This window comes from Ranitomeya imitator, chromosome 8 (genome assembly GCF_032444005.1).
Source record: "Ranitomeya imitator isolate aRanImi1 chromosome 8, aRanImi1.pri, whole genome shotgun sequence".
In the NCBI taxonomy this organism is placed as follows: Eukaryota; Metazoa; Chordata; class Amphibia; order Anura; family Dendrobatidae; genus Ranitomeya; species Ranitomeya imitator.
In genome coordinates, this window is record NC_091289.1 from 78315675 (window position 1) to 78334852 (window position 19178).

Consider the following 19178-nt stretch of genomic DNA (forward strand, 5'->3'; position numbering starts at 1 on the left):
TGGCAGGGCTCAGAAGTGAGGGAGCCCAGTTTGACCTTTTGAACGCATAATTGGCCAGAAACTATGGTGGTGCCATGTCGTGTTTAGAGACCCCCTGATGTACCTAAACAGTGGAAACCCCCCAATTCTAACTCCAAGCCTAACCTAAACACACCCCTAATCCCAACCATAACCCTAACCACAAACCTAACCCTAACACACCCCTAACCCTAATCCCAACCCTAACCATAATCCCAACCACAACCCTAGCCCAACCCCTACTTAAGCCCAACCCACCCTAACTTTAGCCTAACCCTAGCCCCACCCTAACTATAATGGAAAAAACTGGAAATAAATATATTTTTTTTATTTTATTTTTACCTAAGGGGGTGTTAAAGGTGGCGTTTGATTTACAATTTTTTTTATTTTTGATCGCTGTTGTAGGTCAATCACTTTGATCAAAATGAACCAATAGGTGCCGGCCGGCAGATCTCGGCGGGCGCACTGCGCATGCGCCCGACATGTTCTTCCTGGAAGAAGATGCCGGTGGCAGGGAAAATGCAGGAACTCCGGAGGTACTGGGGGGAGGATAGGGGGACCCGATTTCTCTCATTTGATGTGTGATCACATCAGAGGAGAGAGAAATTAAATGGGTAATCTGATTTTTTTTTTTTTGTGATCACTTTTATTCCGTTATTAACAGTGACCGCAACCCTGGGGTCGGTAAAAAACGACCCGAATCATGTTCTCTGGGATCACAGCTACCCCCTGTAGCAGACACCCCGGATAAATTCTGATGCTGGGGGGTGCTAGACACTTATTTCTCAGTGCCGTTGAAAAGCGGCACCGAGGAATAAGTACCATTAATTGCCGCAGTTCAAAGGCGTATTGGTAGTCATTAAGGGGTAAAAATCTCTCAGAATTTTTCCTCTATGCAATGCTGTGCAACCAGCTCAGTCAAAATGGGCAGGTTTTGGACAAGGCATGGCAACATTCGCTCATGTACATTATGAATTGTTGCCTACCTCAAACCAAAAATCTTATTAGAGTCAATGACTTGTGTACGATTTGATTCTACCACATCCCATCGTTAAGACAGATGTGAACAATGCCAATATTGATAAATCAGGACATTAGTGTTTCTGCCATCCCCACTCGAATAAGGTTTAAGCAAAATGAAATTATATGGTCAGTTGTACCGCTTGGTCCACTGTATATTTTTTTTTTTTAGAACAGTGACATTTCCAATGAGCTCTGTATTGCTAGAAATTACTAGATCCAACTCGGAAAAATATATAATTGTACCGTGTTAGCCAACCAAATCCAACAGAGCATTATCTCTTGTCGTCTGACAAACTGGACAATACAATTATCCTGGAAGAATCTTGGGTGTTTACTCAACTTTGCAATTGAAGCAGACCCACAGCACCTGTTAATATCTGGGTAGGTAAATTCTCCCATAACCACTACGGTAGCAGCCTGTGATCTTATGATTATGCAGGTGACCCTCCAACTCCTCAGTGATGTTGGTGGGCTTTATAGACAGGGCTGGCTCCAGGTTTTTGTGGGCCCCGAGTGAAAGTGTGTCATTGGGGTCCCTTTAACACATACCACAATTCATGATGCACTGATATAGCAGAGAAATATAAAGGTATAGTACAATGCCAACAATTTCACTTAGTTCTAACATTACATGATTGATATCAATAGCTCAGAAAGTCTAGTCCTCCATACAGTATTATGGGCACCACATAGCACTCCATACAGAATAATGAGTCCCAAATATTGTTCCATACAGAATAATGGGCCCAATATATTGCTCCATACAGTATGAGTCCCATATATTGCTCCATATAGTACAATCGGTCCCATATATTGTTCTATACAGAATGAGACCCATATATTTCTCCATACAGTATTATGGGCACCACATAGTGCTCCATACAAAATAATGAGCCCATATATTGCTCCATACAGTATTATGGGCACCACATACTGCTCCATACAGAATGAGTCCCATATATTGCTTCGTACAGAATGGACCCCATATAATGTTCCATACAGTATAATGAGCCCCATATAATGCTCCATACAGTATATGATGGGCCCCATATAATGCTCTTTATATAAGTGGCCCCATAAGATGCTTCATATATGATTGACCCCATAAGTAGAGTTGAGCGAATTTGCTCAGGTCCTTGCTTACTCGGTAAGCTATAGTGCTTACCGAATAAGCTGCAGAGGGAACCTGGCTTCCTGGATCGCTCCAACTGATCAGCTGTTCGGCTCTGCAGCTGCATATGTCGCGACTGTGTGACAGTCATAGCACATGCATGGACAGCCTGTTTGTAGGACTCTCCATCCATGTGTCCTGACTGTCCCACAGCTGCCACACATTCCTACTATGGAACAGATAAAAGAGCTTCAAATGCAAATATAAACCAGCTGAACTTCAATTGTTGGGTCTTTACTTTTAGTTCTAAGTAAAGATCTACAGTATTTCTGTCTAGAATAGCAGATATGAAGTTATTTTCACATATTAAAGTATTTATAATGTGTTCCTTGTTCACTTCTTTACAGAGAGCAAGAAAACCTGTTCTGGACAATGTGGGACTGCTGGTTCCAGAACATCAATCATCGTATGACCCTGGAACATTTTGAAAACATGAATTTTACAAATGTATCCGGAACTTGCAATTGTGTTAAAACATACCCAAGAATACGTAAACGGATGCCATGCTTTTTCATATACAGTAACTAATCCTGTTTCTTGGTCAACAGACTAGTCTTTCTCGGTGTTTGTTATACAGTCCTTTTCAGCCACCATGCAAGGATCAGCAATTCTCTGAAAGACAAAATTGCACAGTGTTACGAGTGGAAACACCAAACTGACAAACTGGAGAAAATAGTACACTCTACATGCAGCGATTTGGGATTCCTAGCTGCTTCTATGTGCCAATATGTAGCTATTGATAAACATTTGCTAGCCTGTTACTTATGGAATGACACGCTCTCTCGTTCTATAACTTTATCCTCGTACTGTATAATACTTTTTTTGAACTATGAAAAAGTGTCAATGTTTAAAGGGGATTTCCAAGCCTAAAAAAATACAGAAAGTAAGTACCTATATCCTGCTTTTGAATGCGATGAGATGATGCAACCATAGTAGATAGTGGTAGTATTTTTTGTATTATTTACAGCTCTGTACAGCATTTATGATTTGAGACTGTCAGGCCTTGCTGTGCATGATATTACCAATATAAAGGGACTACAAATACCATTACCTATTTCTCCTCCCAGACATTGCCTTTATTTTTCGCTGCCTGTATGCCCCTCTCTCACAAGTTCTATTCTTTTGCGCATTGACTGCCTTATCTGCTGCCCAGCATATTTTGCAGAGACTAGAAACATGGGACACCTGGAGATAAGAGATTTAAAGGGGTTGTTCCGGCTAAAATGAAAAGTCTATAGTCACTTTATTTGATTTGTAGTCTGCAGAATTATAACAGTGTGCGATATGCACACTACAAACTTACAACAATTGCACCAGAGTACCAGACATTGTAAATCCCGTAAGGTGTTTTTTTCCCTTGCTTATTTTATAGGTCACACTTTAGGCTCTGTTCATACCTTTTTTTGTTGTGCGAAATAGCACTGTGCAATTTCCTATGTTGAAACAACTGATTCCTATGCAGAACCTGATGGACTCTTTATAAGATAATGAATTCCACTTTAACCCCTCAACGACTGCCGATACGCATTAAAATGACGGCCTTTAGGGGGCCTTATTCCCTCATGAACGTTTTAAAAAGGCAATCGGGAATAAGGGTATAGCACCCCCAGTGTCTGAAAATCTCCGGGGCTTCTGTGGTAGCTGAGACCCTGGAGAACACGATCAATAAGTAACAGCGATCACGTAAAGAAAAAAAATCAAAGTGATCAAAAGCCAATAATTAGCATATATATATCATCTCCCTGTATCATCCGCTTAGTCAAATTTATTTATTTTATCATTTTTATTTTTCATTCTTTGCAGTTAGGGTTAGGGTTGGGCTTACTGTTGAGGTTAGGCTTATTGTTTGGGTTGGGCTTAGGTTTGGGTTTAGGGTTTTGTCAATAGATATGATGACTAGTGTTGAGCGCAAGTGCGCACTACTCCTGTTTGCATCAGGTTCTCGGTTATGCACCGAGTATTGCAGGTGCTCAAGTGACATTCTCGAGTCTCCGCCCTTCATGTTCTGTGGCTGTCGGACAGCCAAAACATGCAGGGATTGCATGTAATACATGTGCAATCCCCACATGTTTTGCGGCTGTTAGACACCCAAAAAAACATGTGGGGTGGGGAATCAAGCATGTCACTCAAGCACCCACGATACTTGGTGCATACCTGAGCACACGATGTAAACTCGAATAGCGAGCACTTGCGTTCAACACCAATGACGACATATTCAATATGAAGACCTAATGTTATCAAATTCTGTGTAGTACCTTTTGGGTTCACAATCTTCTTTATGCACCTGGATAAAATCCTTGAGGGGTCTAGTTTCCAAAATGGGGTCACGTGTGTGAGGTTTCTACTGTTTGGGCACATCAGAGGCTCTCCAAACGCGACATGGCTTCCACTCTCGATTCCAGCTATTTTTGCATTCTAAAAGGCTACAAGTTTGCACTTGCTCCATGTGACTGCTGACTTCTAAATCCTCACATTGCTCGCACTGCATGCTGTGAGGATTCTCTGAAGTCTCAGGAGCGGGCGGTAATGTAGCCATAAGTATGCGATTTGCATATTTCTGGAACCATTCTGACTAGACCGTCCTTGCTCAGTATACTTGCAATGAGCGAAACTACGCCTATCTAGTCGACACGTGACTGTATGTATGCAAATCACATATTTGCGGTCATTTAGTGTGCGCGATGTGAGGATTCACAAGTCTGCGGACACATAGTGACTGCCGAATTGTAACCTAGGCCTGGACAACCCCTTTAACCCCTTCATGACCTTGGGATTTTTCGTTTTTCCGTTTTCGTTTTTCACTCCCCTCCCTCCCAGAGCCATAACTTTTTTATTTTTCCGTCAATTTGGCCATGCGAGGGCTTATTTTTTGCGGGACGAGTTGTAATTTTGAACGACATAATTGGTTTTAGCATGTCGTGTACTAGAAAACGGGAAAAAAATTCCAAGTGCGGTGAAATTGCAAAAAAAGTGCAATCCCACACTTGTTTTTTGTTTGGCGTTTTTGCTAGGTTCACTAAATGCTAAAACTGACCGGCCGTTATCATTCTCCAGGTCATTACGAGTTCATAGACACCAAACATGTCTAGGTTATTTTTTATCTAAGTGGTGAAAAAAATTTCCAAACTGCTAAAAAAAAAATTGCGCCATTTTCCGATACTCGTAGCGTCTCCATTTTTCGTGATCTGGGGTCGGTTGAGGGCTTATTTTTTGCGTGCCGAGATGACGTTTTTAATGATAGCATTTTGGTGCAGATACGTTCTTTTGATCGCCTGTTATTGCATTTTAATGCAATGTCGCGGTGACCTAAAAAAATGTAATTCTGGCGTTTCAAATTTTTTTCTCGCTACGCCGTTTAGCGATTAGGTTAATGCTTTTTTTTTAATTGATAGATCGGGCGATTCTGAGCGCGGCGATACCAAATATGTGTAGATTTGATTTTTTTTTTTTTATTGATTTATTTTGATTGGGGCGAAAGGGGGGTGATTTAAACTTTTATATTTTTTTTTTTTCACATTTTTTTTTACTTTTTTTTTTTTACTTTTGCCATGCTTCACTAGCCTCCATGGGAGGCTAGAAGCAGGCACAACTCGATCGCCTCTGCTACATAGCAGCGATCTGCTGATCGCTGCTATGTAGCAGAAATGGAGGTGTGCTGTGAGCGCTGACCACAGGGTGGCGCTCACAGCCACCGGTGATCAGTAACCATAGAGGTCTCTAGGACCTCTATGGTTACCATCCTGACGCATCGCCGACCCCCGATCATGTGACGGGGGTCGGCGATGACGTCATTTCCGGCCGCCCGGCCGGAAGCGGTAGTTAAATGCCGCTGTCTGCGTTTGACAGCGGCATTTAACTAGTTAATAGGTGCGGGCAGATCGCGATTCTGCCCGCGCCTATTACGGGCACGTCAGCTGTTCAAAACAGCTGACATGTCCCGGCTTTGATGCGGGCTCACCGCGGAGCCCTGCATCAAAGCAGGGGATCTGACCTCGGACGTACTATCCCGTCCGAGGTCAGAAAGGGGTTAAATGAGCCGGGGCTGACTATAGACTAGACAAATGCAGGTGGAACATATACAGTATCAAACAATGAACTTAACATTTGTAATGTGAGTATTAGTAGGTTTTCTGTTTTTTTCCATTATATTTCCCTAATATTGTGCTTCATAAATCTGTTTAAGGGAACTTATCACCTCCAAAAATACTATTTATTTGCAGATACAGTGGCATTTTGGAGGTAAATAATGTTTAAATCATATCTGGCAAGCTTATTGGAGCATTGGCTACAGTGAAAAAATTAAGTTATATTTTCCCTGCAGCTGCTCACTTCCAGTCATCGGTAAGGGGCAGGGAGCACTTACAGCCTCTGTCTAGTGGCTTTAATCGCTACTCAGCACAATAACAGCCTTCTCTTCTCATTCAAGTTGTAATGCAGGCTATCAGTCATTGTGCAGGACAACACTTATAGCACTGTGTAGTGAGAGATGACTGTAAATGCTTCCCTCACCACCTCAAAGCGAGCAGCTGCATGGAGAATATAACTTAAAGTTGTCAACTGCTTGGACAACTCCTTTTCATACCCCATGCTTGGCTCCGATAAAATAGAAAAGCTTCTACTCGCCCACCGTTCCGGCGTCGTTCCCGCTGTGTCGGCACTCGCTTTCCCGGGGCTCCTGTGCAGTGTTGTGACATGTGAATCCGGCGCCCAATCACTGCCGGCGTCACTGTCTCCACCTTAAGTGGAATTGATCATGAAGATAAAGTCAGAGATCAGCTGCAGCCCGGACTTCTTTTTCATGTTCAATTCGACAAAAGGAGGGGACAGTGAAGTTGGTGCTGATTTTGCACTGGGCTCACGTGTCATAACAACCGCAGGAGAGGCGCCGACACGGAACGTGAATATACCGTAGGTTTTTTATTTCATCGGGGCCAGACATTTAGATCAAGAAGGGGTTCGCCTAGTAGTGGACAACCCCTTTAATTTTCTACTTATAACCACTTTTCCAACAAGCCCGCCACACAAATTTAAATGCTATTTAAATAACATTTGCAAGTTCCCTATGTTGCCGTATTAAGCAAAAATGTTTGCAAAAAATATTCTGTAATGAAAAACTACAAAATTACTATATTTTAAACAGCCAATTGGCAGTTTTAATCAGTTTCACATAATAATTTAATTTAGGTTAAAAGGTAGGAGTACAAGTGGTCTTGTTTTTTCTATTGTGTACCATAATGTTTTTTCTGAGAGCCTACACAATGCTTGTTCAGTTTTAAAACTGAACAGTAAGTAATATGCTGTAGACTATAGATACAATTTACCAAACATACTGATCAGCAAGGCAGGTTATTAAACTGCACGCTAAATCAAGGAGTGTTTTACTCTTTTGGATAAAAAGTTATAACTTTATTAATATAAACAATACAAACGATAAAACAATGCCTCAAAACCATAAAGATAGATTATATATTGGCAGGTAGGCGTAGAACAAATTCTATTGGCAGCAGGAAGACATCGGGTAACACAAACCTTCTTAGATTATTCAGTTTTTTTAAAGTTAGAGCATGCTGAGAAAATACCTCGACTGAGTTCAATTTACCACACATTCAAAATTGACAAGTTTTTAACAGTAGAGCATGCTGAGAAACTTCCTCTATTGAGTTCAATTCACCACATTCAAAATTAGTAAATTTTTAAAAGTAGAGCATGCTAAGAAAATTCCTCAATTGAGTTCATTATTATACGTGAACTCTAGATATGAATACTGAAGTTAAGGTGAAACTAATAGGGGCTATATAGCATGCAATATAGTGTATCAATTCAATAAGCCCAATTGGATAAATAGAAACACTATGCAAAATCCATAGTTACAAGTGCTGGCTAAATTAACTAATCAAAGTCAGCAACAAAACCACAATCACGTTCAATATATGTGAAAATCCAATAACATTTGCGGAAAAAACCCACAGCTTTTGATAAATGCTATATTCAGCCAGAGAACCACTAAACTAAATTCAATCACGTAGTTAAAAACCGCAAGCTATAAATTTGTGCTGCTGAAAGCAGTACTAGTGATTATATATTCAACCAGATGCACTATAAGCAACAATTCTACCACACGCGCGATTGCCTCATTATACTAATATCCGGAACTGCAGATTTTAATTGGTGCCGCTAAAAGCAATACACATGATTATATATTCAATCAAATACCCTGTAAGAGACAACTCAATCACACACTGCAACAGCCCCGTTGCACCACTGTCCAGGACTGCAGATACAATGAATACATCCAAAGGCTATATGGACATGACTGTATGGAGTACATTCATTTAGCAGATAAAATCTAAATGCCACCCAGATACCTGCAAACACAATAGATGCAGCCAAAGGCTATGCAGACGTTCACATTTAGAATGCACTCACTAAATCTAGAGCTGACCTAAATGCCTTACAGACTATGCCCTACATGTATCTATTCATACCAACACATGGGGCACTAAAGACCCAATGGTACATATTACCTGAAAATGCGATGCTCCCTGCTACCAGCCACACATGGCACGCCGCTCCCTGCCAGACCCCGACGCGCGCGTTTCGCGACAGCTTCCTCACGCCGCCAAGCTGTGGGTTTTTTCCGCAAATGTTATTGGATTTTCACATATATTGAACGTGATTGTGGTTTTGTTGCTGACTTTGATTAGTTAATTTAGCCAGCACTTGTAACTATGGATTTTGCATAGTGTTTCTATTTATCCAATTGGGCTTATTGAATTGATACACTATATTGCATGCTATATAGCCCCTATTAGTTTCACCTTAACTTCAGTATTCATATCTAGAGTTCACGTATAATAATGAACTCAATTGAGGAATTTTCTTAGCATGCTCTACTTTTAAAAATTTACTAATTTTGAATGTGGTCAATTGAACTCAATAGAGGAAGTTTCTCAGCATGCTCTACTGTTAAAAACTTGTCAATTTTGAATGTGTGGTAAATTGAACTCAGTCGAGGTATTTTCTCAGCATGCTCTAACTTTAAAAAAACTGAATAATCTAAGAAGGTTTGTGTTACCCGATGTCTTCCTGCTGCCAATAGAATTTGTTCTACGCCTACCTGCCAATATATAATCTATCTTTATGGTTTTGAGGCATTGTTTTATTGTTTGTATTGTTTATATTAATAAAGTTATAACTTTTTATCCAAAAGAGTAAAACACTCCTTGATTTAGCGTGCAGTTTAATAACCTGCCTTGCTGATCAGTATGTTTGGTGATTGAATAGGGTGTTACCCATCCCGTAAGTGTGGTAATGGATCTGGGTTATATGTTTACATAAATACAATTTACCATATTTTTGGGACTATAAGACGCACCCCAAATCTTGTAGCGGAAAATAGCCACACAAAAAAAAAAAAAAAAAGATTTTTATAAGATGGGGGTCCGTCTTATTATCCGAATTTAAGGTATTTTACCTGAGGGCTGGTGGTGGTAGAGCAGGGTCATAGGAAGCATGGCCCCGTCCTCAGGAAGCCAGCGGCGGCAGAGATGGGGCAATGCTTCAGTGCTGGGGTATCCCAGCAGTGCAATGCTGTGGATCTGGTGTCGGCGGTGAGGCAGAGCAGAGTGTGTTGCATGGAGCAGGGTCCCTTCCTCAGGATGCCGGCAGCAGAAATGTGGCGATGCTGCGGCCCGATGTCCACGGTGAACAGAACCGAGTGCATCATTAGTTTCTTGGCGGCCATGTTCCTTAAGCCGAGGGCTGCCGAGATCTCAATCTGCACACATGCAGCCTCTGGTGGCCATTGTCCTGAAGCCGAGGGCTGCTGAGATCTCAATCTGCGCACACGTAGCCTCCGGCGGACATTTGGCCGGCTTCACACTTGCGAGTTTTACGGACGTAAGAGCGCAGAAACTACGTCCGTAAAACTCGCAAAACATATGGCACAATTATTCTCTATGCCCCTGCTCCTATCTGCCGTATTAAACTGATCAGTATCTTACGGCTTTCTACGGCCGTAGAAAATCGCAGCATGCTGCGTTTGTCACCGTATTGCGCAAATTAAACATCAATGAAAGTCTATGGAAGCCCCAAAAATACGGATCACACACGGACCAGCAGTGTGACTTGCGAGAAATACGCAGCGCTGTTAGAGAGAAAAGCCGGTAATTCATTGCGGTGTACAGTAAAATCACACTGACAGCTTCCAGTAGAATAGGTAGAATAAATGTGTACACATAGAATAGGTATATATATATGTCAGTGAGACACATATATGTATATATATTAATATTTCTTCCAGCGCTAGACAGCTTTAAAGCCGGTAATTCAATTACCGGCTTTTGCTTTCTCCTTCCTAAACCCGACATGATATGAGACCTGGTTTACATACAGTAAACCATCTCATATCACCATTTTTTTTTTGCATATTCCACACTACTAATGTCAGTAGTGTGTCTATGCAAAATTTGGCCGTTCTAGCTAGTAAATTAAGGGGTTAAATGGCGGAAAAAATTGGCGTGGGCTCCCGCACAATTTTCTCCGCCAGAGTAGTAAAGCCAGTGACTGAGGGCAGATATTAATAGCCTGGAGAGGGTTCATGTTTATTGGCCCCCCCCTTGGCTAAAAACATCTGCCCCCAGCCACCCCAGAAAAGGCACATCTGGAAGATGCGCCTATTCTGGCACTTGGCCACTCTCTTCCCATTCCCGTGTAGCGGTGGGATATGGGGTAATGAAGGGTTAATGCCACCTTGCTATTGTAAGGTGACATTAAGCCAGATTAATAATGGAGAGGCGTCAATTATGACACCTATCCATTATTAATCCAATACTAGTAAAGGGTTAAAAAAATACACAAACACAATATTAAACATTATTTTAATGAAATAAAAACAAAGGTTGTTTTAATATTTTATTGAACGCCCAATCCAATCACTGAAGACCCTCGTTCTGTAACCAAAAAAACATAATAAACCAACAATATCCTTACCTTCCGCAGATCTGTAAAGTCCAACGATGTAAATCCATTTTAAGGGGTTAAAATATTTTGCAGCCACGAGCTTTGCTAATGCAACATTGCTCATGTCTGCAAAACCCTGGAGAATGTAGGTAAAGTAGGTCGTTGACCTATATTTACCTGCATTTGCGGTGAGGCGCCCTCTGCTGGTTGTTCCTAGATCGTGGGAACTTTCCTAGAAAGCTCCCAGGCTCGAGTTCATATGAGGACAACCAGCAGAGGGCGCCCTCTTATGATCTCGAGCCAGGGAGCTTTCTAGGAAAGTTCCCACGATCTAGGAACAGCCAGCTGAGGGCGCCTCACCGCAAATGCAGGTAAATATAGGTCAATGACCTACTTTACCTACATTCTCCGAGGTTTTGCAGACATGAGCAATGTTGCATTAGCAAAGCTCGTGGCTGCAAAATATTTTAACCCCTTCAGATGGATTTACATCGTTGTACTTTACAGATCTGCGGAAGGTAAGGATATTGTTGGTTTATTATGTTTTTTTTGTTACAGAACGAGGGTCTTCAGTGATTAGATTGGGCGTTCAATAAAATATTAAAACAACCTTTGTTTTTATTTCATTAAAATAATGTTTAATATTGTGTTTGTGTATTTTTTAACCCTTTACTAGTATTGGATTAATAATGGATAGGTGTCATAATTGACGCCTCTCCATTATTAATCTGGCTTAATGTCACCTTACAATAGCAAGGTGGCATTAACCCTTCATTACCCCATATCCCACCGCTACACGGGAATGGGAAGAGAGTGGCCAAGTGCCAGAATAGGCGCATCTTCCAGATGTGTCTTTTCTGGGGTGGCTGGGGGCAGGTGTTTTTAGCCAGGGGGGGGGCAATAACCATGGACCCTCTCCAGGCTATCAATATCTGCCCTCAGTCACTGGCTTTACTACTCTGGCGGAGAAAATTGTGCGGGAGCCCACGCCAATTTTTTCCGCCATTGAACCCCTTAATTTACTAGCTAGAACGGCCAAATTTTGCATAGACACACTACTGACATTAGTAGTGTGGAATATGCAAAAAAAAATGGTGATATGAGATGGTTTACTATATGTAAACCAGGTCTCATATCATGTCGGGTTTAGGAAGGAGAAAGCAAAAGCCGGCAATTGAATTACCGGCTTTCTGCTATATCGCGCTGGATTAAATATTAATATATATACACATATGTGTCTACTGACATATATATATATATATATATATATATATATATATATATATATATATATTTATTTATTTATTTTTTTTTAACACATGGATCCCTTGTATATCCTTATGTCGGTTTTGCAAGCCTGCGATAAAAACACGCAGTACGGATGACATACGGATTACATACGGAGGATGCCATGCGCAAAAAGCGCTGAAACACCCTGCCTACGGAGGAGCTACGGACCACTATTTTCAGGACTTTTCAGCGTATTACGGCCGTAATATACGGACCGTATTTTCATACGCTGAGTGTGAAGCCGGCCTTTTCCTGAAGCCGAGGGCTGCTGAGATCTCAATCTGTGCAAGTGCTGCCTCCGGTGGCCATTTTCCTAAAGCCCACAGCCTCAGGAAAATGTAACGTGAGAGGCCCAGCCGAGATCTCAGTCTGCGCACGCGCCTCCTCCGGCGGCACACGGCTTCAGGAAGATGGCCGCAGGGAAACCGATGATGCACTCAGCACTGCTCACTGCCAACACCGAGCTTTAGCATCGCCACACTTCTGCCGCTGCCGGTTCCCTGAGGAAGGGATGCTGCTACTCCACTACTGCAACCCCCGGTAAGCTTGCATTTGGAGTATAAGACGCACCTCCCATTTTCCTCCCAAATTTTTTTGGGAAAAAGTGTCTTATAGTCCAAAAAATACCGTAAGCAAGATCATCCTTGCAGCCACTCATATTAACGAGACTCTAGTCTGTATTACTGTTTCTAATGTTACTTGCCTATACTGTAAAATCAGACATAAAGGGGTTTTACAGGCATACAGATTATTAAAAACATCATCTAGGCTGTGAGAATTAGGAACTTCATAATTTACTTACTGTTACAATACTTTTGTTCTTTCCAAATCCTTGCTTCTTTCTATATTCTGTTTGAAGCACAGAATGCAGAGATTTCTTGTCTGTGATTTGGACAGAATGTAGCCTCTCAGTCAAGAACAGCCTTTCGTGCTAGAGACAGAACTGAAACGGCATCTCTCAGATCAGTGTGTTCAGGACAGTGATGTCACGGTGGGCATCGATCCTTCCCAGTGATTGACTGGGATTGTGTAGTGGAGGGGAGAACATAACCACAGAAGTGGCACAGGCTTCACAGATCTATCAATTATATGACTCAATCCTACCCTACAGCCTGTGTGGAACCATTGTCAACAACAATAACATTATTATCCTATTTTCTTATTGTAAGATAAGATAGCTATTGCAGATAATGCAACTTTTTTTTCTCATACTCTGCTGCGCCACTTATATATGTAGTACGAAGAATGTTGAGATGCAGAAATTGCGTGGTCATTGATTTATCCTTCTTGAGACTGTATGGAAGTCTCAAGATGTAGGTGGAGTGGGTGGGCACTGAGTGTGTGGGATGCAGGAAAGGTGCAGCTCTTGCAGAGTAGCCAGAGCGCATTGTTTTCTGGAAATGTAGTTTATAAACACAGAAAGAGTGCTGAAGGGAAGTTTAGAATGTGAACAATAACAGACCACAAGAATGACTGCATGTGTCTGAAGCTATAAAAGGAAAATAAAGGTAACAGAGGGTTAGTGACTCATTTCAGGGACAAACATCTTTTTTATGTTAGTGTGAATGTCCTCAAAGATGAAAACCAAAGGGTGGTTACATAACGTAATTTTCTTTTATGCTCTGCACTCTGTATCCTTTAAATTATTACTTCAATCCTTTCAATGTTATCAGTTGCCTTTGTCTCCTAATGACTACCAGAATTGTTAAAGGGACTATGTCACCTGAATTTGGAGTGAACAATCTTCAGCCATGGGGCGGGGTTTTCGGGTGTTTGATTCACCCTTTCCTTACACGCTGGCTGCAATATTGGATTGAAGTTCATTCTCTGTCCTCCATAGTACACACCTGCGCAAGGCAAGATTGCACCTTGTGCAGGCATGTACTACGGAGGACAGAGAATGAACTTCAATCCAATATTGCAGCCAGCGGGCTGGAAAGGGTGAATCAAACACCAAAAAACCCCGCCCCATGGCTGAAGATTGTTCCCTCCAAATTCAGGTGACAGAGTCCCTTTAAGCACCTACATTTTCAAGATTTCATAACCTTCACTACTACCGAAGCCATGAAAGAAATGTGGATTTTGTCTCATGCAGGATCTCAAAAATGTATAAAAAATGGGCGGAAGTAGATAGGAGCTAGGGTGGGGGGCATGGCTACACCTGGCTGTGAAATTCAGCAAAAGTGTCAGCATTTTGTATGCCAGACTTGCTACCCCAGTCCCTAACTGGATTAGCATTTCAGGGGAGGCACACAGGGGCCCATGGCACTGAGATGTTCCATATTCATTATGTGGAATGCACCTCTTCATGACTTTGATGCATTATACTCCAGCCCTTCGTTAAGACTGGTGAGCACAACGCAAATCCTAATGAATCTGCCTAATTCTGTCCTAATGTGAGTACTGTGATTTACAAGCTAAAACTGGGCACTGGAGAAAATTTAGGGGGGATTAACTTTACAGAACCTATAGCTATGGATTAGATGCGCATTATGGGACACAAAAACTTCATGTCTCTGCTAGATGAAAGCAACTGAAAATGTTAAAAAAGTTAGTAAAGTACACAGATGTAGGAAAATGAGATTATGTACTGTACATATGTATGCATTCACAGCTAGATTTTGATTTTTCAGTGGACATTTGCTTTAGAACTTGCGTGACCTAGTAAAAGCAAAAAACCTTATGTGTATATACAATGTTAACTGGTTTAGTTACCGTAATTTATACTGCCAAAGCATTATACTTTATGTACAACATATAAGCTATTTCTTAGTGTTTGCACTTATATTGAAATGTTATGTGGAAGACCACAGGTCCAGTTTGCCTTAGGAGTGTAGCAATTTGGTAAGCTGACATGTTCTTTGAAGAGTAAAACATTGTATTACTTTTTTTATGAATTTTATTTGTCTTCTTCTGTGTTCTGCCTATGGGTACAAATGTTGAATTGCTAATCTCCCCTTAAAGGGAACCTGTCACCCCGAAAATCGCGGGTGAGGTAATCCCACCGGCATCAGGGGCTTATCTGCAGCATTCTGTAATGCTGTAGATAAGCCCCCGATGTTACCTGAAAAAGGAGAAAAAGACGTTAGATTATACTCACCCAGGGGCGGTCCCACTGCTGGTCAGGTCGGATGGGCGTCTCCGGTCCGCTCCGGCGCCTCCTATCTTCTTTCCATGACGTCCTCTTCTGATCTTCAGCCACGGCTCCGGCGCAGGCGTACTTTGCTCTGCCCTGTTGAGGGCAGAGGATAGTACTGCAGTGCGCAGGCGCCGGAAAGGTCAGAGGCCCGGCGCCTGCGCACTGCAGTACTTTGTCTGCCCTCAACAGGGCAGAGCAAAGTACGCCTGCGCCGGAGCCGTGGCTGAAGATCAGAAGAGGATGTCTTGTAATGAAGATGGGAGGCGCCGCAGCGGACCAGAGACGCCCATCCGACCGGACCAGCAGCAGGACCGCCCCTGGGTGAGTATAATCTAACGTCTTTTTTTCCTTTTTCAGGTAACATCGGGGGCTTATCTACAGCATTACAGAATGCTGCAGATAAGCCCCTGATGCCGGTGGGATTACCTCACCCGCGATTTTCGGGGTGACAGGTTCCCTTTAAAGACCACCTATGCATATTATTACAGCAGTGGATACTGGACTTGATTCCTCAGTGCTGAGGAATAAGTAAATAGTGTTCCCTGATCGGTGAAAATGCTGCTGCATTGGTCCTGACCAGTTTTAGCACTGATTGGGTCCATTTAACTCCTTACATGCCACTGTCAATTACGACAACAGCATCTAGATGGTTAACAGTAGGAGAGGGATTCTTTTTTAACCTTATTGGGATTCCATGATCTCAATCACAATAGTTGCTAAGGCAACACTAGACAAAATGATGGCCTCTAGGTATGATGGCCCATTAGGCCCTGCCAGTGAAAAACTGACTGGTCCCATGCACTGCAGTAAAGAAGTATTGAAGTAGGAGACCAGCACTAAAGTGTAAAATATTCAATTTCCATAGTGCAACTACATTTTTTTTAAAGTTAAATAAAATGTCAAAAAGTTAAAACACAAAAAAGCTAAAGAAATTACACAAACTTACACTTACTTACACTAAGAATGGTGTCACTGAAAATACAGCAAATACAAAGAACAAAATACCTGAAAATATCCTCTCATCCCACAAAAATAAAAGTGATTTTTCAGCTCTGTTGTCAGAAAAATAGTTATAGCTCTCATAATATGGTGCAAAAACAAGTTATTTTTTGTAAAATATTGTTTCATAAAAGTAGCAATACATAAAAACCCTATATATATCTGGTATCACTATAATCATACTAATCTGAAAAGCAAAGTGTTTTGTCATTTTTACTGCCATTGAACAAAGGAAAAAAAAGTAAACAAATTATGAATTGCTGGGTTTTGTACATTGTATGTATAAAAAATGTTATGTACAGTACAGATCAAAAGTTGGGACACACCTTCTCATTTAAAGATTTTTCTGTGTTTTCATGATTATGAAAGTTGTAAATTCATACTGAAGGCATCAAAACTATGAATTAACACGTGGAATTATATACTTAACAAAAAAGTGTGAAACCACTGAAAATATGTCTTATATTCTAGCTATTCATGTTGTGTCTGATGTAACCAACTCATAACCATAAAAAAACAATCAGTCACAAAACAGATGTGGTGACATATTAATAGGTAAATAGAGAAAACGTCAACTCAGGGGTACTTCCCACCTAAATTAAGGACAATAAAAAAATATAGGACAAGGTGTTAGGAGTCGAGTTCCCGCCGCTGCACAGGGGGAATCTCGAACCATGTCTGCTGCAGTCTCCCATTCTGTATCGGCCGCAGTGGAGCCTGTTCAGTGGAGACGTCGGTCCCAGCGTCTCGCTGAATCTGATACTGTGCAAAGGGTTACTGCTGCCTCTCCAGGCTTTACTATTGTACCCTGCACTGGGCTGCGGCGAGCAGGCTTTTCTGGGACTAAGTCCTGCTTTGCACACACTGAGCATGCCCAGGGCAAGATCTCTCAGCGGAGATCAAGGGTCACATGCTCAGGTACTGCAGCAACTTCCATTGGTCCTCCAGGAAGGCCCTGTACCTGATCAAGTTCTGTGGCAGCCTTCGATTGGTCCTCCTTGGAAGGTCCTGTAGGTGCTACAGCTATAAAGGGTTCTCATGACCGCACGGCCATGCGCTAGTGTCAATTTATGTATGAGGTCAGCGCCAGTGTGGTCATGTTTTGTATGCAGTCAGGGACCCGGCTGAAATAAGCCCCTAGAATGCTGGCACCTCCGGCGAGGAGTTTTGTGTGTTTGTGTATTCAGGGACCCGGCTGAAATAAGACCCTAGAATACTGGCACCTCCGGCGAGGAGTTTCATGTTTGCATTTGACTGCATGACCACCATCTGCTCTAGTAAGTAGCTGTGTGCCTCTGTGAGCCAAACAGGGCACAGCGTTATCTTTGCTAACAGACTCTGTGAAGTAGCAGAGTCTGTTTATACCACTATATAGTACCACCATATCTAGCTGCAGGTGCTTTCCTGCACTGTAGATCCCGGGTTGCGAATGCACCAGTTTCCTCTAAAAAATATATATTCGGTGCATTCCGCCAACCCTAACACAATGTAAGTATTTAATAGAAAGTTAAAAACAATACACTGATGAAGAGCTATATTAGAACCATGGATTACTAGAGAAAACAATTCTGCTGATATTCAATATTCAGTCCCTTTGGGTAAAGGGTATCAAGTTCAAATATCCATCTCAATTCCTTCTTCAAAAGGGAATACGATCACGCCCCCGTCTCAAAGTCGGCACGTCATTTATTACTCTGAATCTCAACTGATTTGTTGAATGGCCCATACTCAAAAAATGTCTAGGTACGGGGAATTCAGTCAGTCCTGTCCTGATGGTACTTTTGTGTTTACTAATTCTCGCTTTGATCTCCATAGTGGTCTCTCCCACATAGAAGAGACCACAAGGGCAACTCAGGACATAGACTACGAAACTACTCGTACACGTAAACCTCCTACGTATCTCATATTTCTTCCCTGTACGTGGATGACAGAAAGAGGAACCCTTAATCATGTTATTACAACAAGCACATCCCAAGCATGAGAAATTACCAAGACTAGGGCGGCTAAAGGTAGTTTGCAAATCTCTTTTCGTACTTCCTATGTCCGATATAACCAATTGATCTTTCAAATTCCTATTTCGTCTATAGGAAAACAGTGGAGGAAGTTGAAATTCCACAATATTAGTATGACGCTTACCCAAGATTGGCCAATGCCTACGTATAATATTAGAGACTTGCTTACTCATTCCATCATATGTAGTAACAAATGGTATCCTCCTCTGGGATTGCATAGTCCTCTTTGGAATCAGGAGTTCATCACGATTTTTGCTCAAGGCATGTTCTCTAAATTTATCAAGTTCAACCTTAGGATACCTCCTACAAAGAAATTTCTTACACATTTCATCAAGTCTCTTATCAATATGTGTCTCACATGAAACAATTCTTCTCACTCTTAATAGCTGACTCCATAGTAGGGATTTCACCATCCTCTGCGGATGTTCACTAGAAAAGTGTAAAATATTATTTCTATCCGTACCTTTCACAAATAGATCCGTGTACAACCTCCCCCCACTCTTATACACACATGTATCCAAAAATTGCATTTTTGTTTAAGAATAATCCATGGTAAACCCAAGGA

At 41.7% G+C, this 19178-nt stretch overlaps 1 long non-coding RNA gene across 4 annotated transcripts in view; it reads left to right on the forward strand.

The window, feature by feature from the left end:
* Positions 1-19178, forward strand: part of LOC138647831 (uncharacterized) — a 269076-nt gene that overhangs the window by 127994 nt on the left and 121904 nt on the right. For 2 of the 4 annotated variants that reach the window (XR_011315047.1, XR_011315048.1), the window contains exon 4: positions 2560-3095. This is a non-coding gene — a long non-coding RNA (uncharacterized lncRNA). Of the gene's footprint in view, positions 1-2559; positions 3251-19178 lie in introns of those variants that run through there. The other 2 variants (XR_011315046.1, XR_011315045.1) reach the window with 1 other exon arrangement.